A 4,099-nucleotide genomic window follows, 5' to 3' on the forward strand; every position below is an offset into this window, starting at 1 on the left:
AGATTATATAAATAATAGTATCTTCTCTTTTGAGAAAATGAAAGCACATTGCATAGTTATCTGATGTATTGCCATCACAAAATGTCTAACAGCTATTATTATACTCACTTGGCATATGGGGAAACTGAGGTACAAAATGGCTTAAAACTTTAACTAGTTTCTTTGGATTTCGCTTTTAAATGTGAGACTATAAAAATACATTTTTATTTTTATACTTAGTTTCTTTTTATACTTATTTTTTTCTCATGATCATCAAAGAAACATATGTTCCTTGAAGCCAACAACAGACGATCAGATACTATAAATTATCCATAGTCCCATCACTTGGAAGCCACTACTCTTAACAACGTTGGCATGATTCCTTCCAGTCATTTTTCTACAAAGTTTTCTTTTCATAGATAAAATCAAACTGTATTACAACTCGAATCCTGCTCTGTTCACTTTACATTACACCATGAGCCAAAGATATTCTTATCAACACTTGGCAATTTGGACCGTGGTTTTATATTAAGAGTAGAGCAGTAGGTTTCTGAAGTTAGGACATGAACTATCACAAGCCAGTCCTTGAAAGGAGGGCCTTGGCATAGCTAGCAGGAGGCTGGACCATCTTTCAGTTCCAGCAATGAGCTGCAATTCGACAATGTGGAAATGAATGATGTAATGGACCCTCTGGAACAAGGCAGAAATTTCTGTGACCGATGAACAGCTTTCCCGGGCATTCCATTCACAGAGCTATGATTGAAATTATTATCAGTGAGCTTCCTACCATGTGGGCATTCTGTCAGTCAACATACTGACACAGGAGCCAGCGTGTTTTTTTGCTTTTGTTTTTGTTTTAAAGGGTTATATCTGAACATTCAGATTAATTACAGCCCTTGATGCTGGGAACAAATGTTTTGCATTACTCAGAGGACAGTCACACTGGATGCCAATCCTCATGTCAGTGGATCCTGGGTTTTCATTTCACTTTCAAACAACACCAAAGGTTTAAGTTAGTAAATGGATGAAAAGGAATTTGGGTAATGGTGTAGGCACAGAGTAACAGAGATGGGGACTTGAGAAACACTTAAACTCTACATGAACACACACACAGACACACACACAAATCTAGTTTTACGAAACAATACTAGAACTATTTATATAGAAAAAGAACTTTCTAAAAAACATAATATAAATACTCTTAAAATGCAAAGACCAATGTAATTCATTATGCCGGCTTCTCTTAGGAAAATATGAACATCCATGGAAAACTTATTCATTCATTCAAAAGATATTGACTTAGTGCTACCATGTGCTAGACGTTGTTCTAGACCATTTGTGTAAGCAATATACCAAGTCCCCCTTCTCAAAGATTACATTCTTCAATAAATTAGATTTCTTTTATCAAAAGATTATTTTATGTTCCAATTTAAAGGAAGCTCAAGAGATATGACAACTTAATAAAATACCTGACCATAGGAAGGGTTCTGTACTAGAAGGACAAAAGTGCAATAAAGGACATTATTGGACAAACTCACAAAATTGGAATACAAATGATATATTTTAAAAATATATATGTATGTATATGTTGCCCTTAATGATGCAGAAAAAAAATAATCAAGGACAGTGAGAGCGTAAATGATAAATCAAATGGAGTAAATGTCAACAGTAGGTGATTTTAGATAAAGGCATGTGGACATTTTTTGTACTCTATATTTTGTATTATTTTTATTTTTTATGATTTTATTTTGTAATTTTTTGGCAAATTTGAAATCATTCCGAAATAAAGTTTTTGAAAACCTATTTTACTTTGTAAAATGAGTGATAACACGATGTCCTTAAATCATGTGGCAAGCTCTCCTCAGTCATACATGATTTATAGACATTTGATTTACATGCTTATTTCCTCAGGATTTCAAAGATAGAATGGTATTTTATAATCAGACCCACAGGAAATCTGAGGCATAACTTTCAAAATCTCTATCTGCTACACAACATGGACCATGGATGTTTTCTGTCTTGTCCAGGAACCCAGTGATTTCCTCTTATATCTATATGAAATATATCATTAATAGCCAGTTAAGCCACTCACTATGTAATTGATGGGGCCAAGGGCAGGCTGCCCCCAAATATCCCACAATGGCATATTGATTACTTTGAATTAAAGTTATGTGACAAGCAACTGGTGCAAGAAAGGGTACGTTGACCTTACCTAGTCTCCTAGAATGCAGGAAATAAAACTTTCCTATGAAAAGTGCCCTCCTTGCTGCAGGTAGTCTAAGAGAGATAACCCTTATTATTAGAGTTAAGGCATCCATGGTCAAAAAGCTTGCATAAACAAACCTCGTTACTCCTTTACTAATTTACTACTCAAGCCTAAACTTTGTTTAGATTCCTCAGTAATGAGCACCCAAACTTAAGTGTCTTTGTCTTGTTCTTCACAAATTTATTATTTTTTGTGTGTGTAAAAAGTAAAAAAAGCTGGTTAGTTCATCCTTTCAGAGAGCATCATCATTTATGATCTCCCGTGTGCATGTATTAAGTAGGTTTTCCCCTTGTTAATCTGATCTTATGCTGATTTTATTTTTAATCCTGACATAAGGACCAAAGAAGAATAGAAGGAGGGAATTCTCCTCCTCCCCAATATAATTATAATTCATACTCTCTGTGCTGATAAACACCCTAAAGATCTCAACTGCATGATAGAAACAAGAAATGCCACCAAACGATTGCCTCAAACACATCCTCCTTCCCCTTCCTTCCTTCCCTTTTTCCTTCTCAGGGTCAGATAACATTCACTACTTCCTACCACTCTTGATCTTTCCTTCACAGGTGTTTACACCAATAAATCTCTTGCATGTCACATCCTGTCTTGGCAAGTACTTCTCAGAGGACCTAGACTGACAGCTCCCTATCTTCAGGAGCATACACAGAGAACTGGAGGTTACATCCTGGTCATCTTATTATATTTGGATGTTTCCCAAGTCTTTATCAGCAGTACATTAAAAATGATCTCCCAAGAAGTCAATCTAATCTAATGTTTATGAGAATCATCTTTGAAGTCAAAAGAACTCATGTGGAAGAACTAGTTGGATTATTTTAATATTTAATTGAATCAGATTTCTACCATGGTGATATAAATATTAGGTAGTAATAGAAACAAATTTCTATTTTTCTGGACTCCCCTTTTATTGATACCACACAGATTGTCCTCATTTTGAAGACAGACATCAAAATAACTAGATGTAAACTTCCTCAGTTGAAATCAAAATTCCTATTTGCTTTCCTGAGGAGACTTAAACTTATACCCAGATGACCCTAATTGCATTTTAGCTATTTCTGTAGTTCTCCAGGCTTAAATTTACCAGTACTATCTTGGATTTCTTTATTCCCACAAATGACTAATCCCATTTTGGTTCTCTCTTGAAGAGTAATGTTTATTTCAGTTGCTCAATATATAATAAAATCTCGTCTGAATGTGGGCGTCCTGAGCCATGTATCCACTTGTGTACCAGCCATGCCCATCTTGGAAACCTGAAGGCATTTCAAACACAGTTTAAAACAAACAAACAAACAAACAAAACCTCTCATTTTATGCTCCTTTAAGTCTACTTCCTTTCTTGGAAAATGGCACTACCACACATCCTTTCCTGCATACCCAATACCATTTTTTACACGTTACTCTAAAAAATATGCTTCTGCCACTATTCAGGACCTTTCTTTCTTTATTCTATTAGTCTTCTAATAAAATTCCTGCCATAGTCTGTCTTTATTCCAATTCACTACACTGAAATCAAGGTGATTTTTCTAAAAATATAAACGTAAGTCTCTTTGAGATGCTCTTGCCTACTTCGCAGGTTTCATTTATTTCTTATATTTTCTGATTAACTCAACATCCATTCAGGTTGATAGATCTCATTTACTAATTATCTGCCACATGCTAAGCACCAGAAAGAGCCTTCTGCAGACCTATGGGAGAGGTATTATCATTTCCAATCAAAAAATTTAGAAAAAATAAGTCACTTGTTCAGTATCATAAAACTGGCAAGGGACAAGGACAGATCTTTATAACTCAAGGTTTCTTCCTTCCTTCCTTCCTTCCTTCCTTCCTTCCTTCCTT

Source organism: Pteropus alecto, unplaced genomic scaffold (assembly GCF_000325575.1).
Source record: "Pteropus alecto unplaced genomic scaffold, ASM32557v1 scaffold86, whole genome shotgun sequence".
NCBI lineage: Eukaryota > Metazoa > Chordata > Mammalia > Chiroptera > Pteropodidae > Pteropus > Pteropus alecto.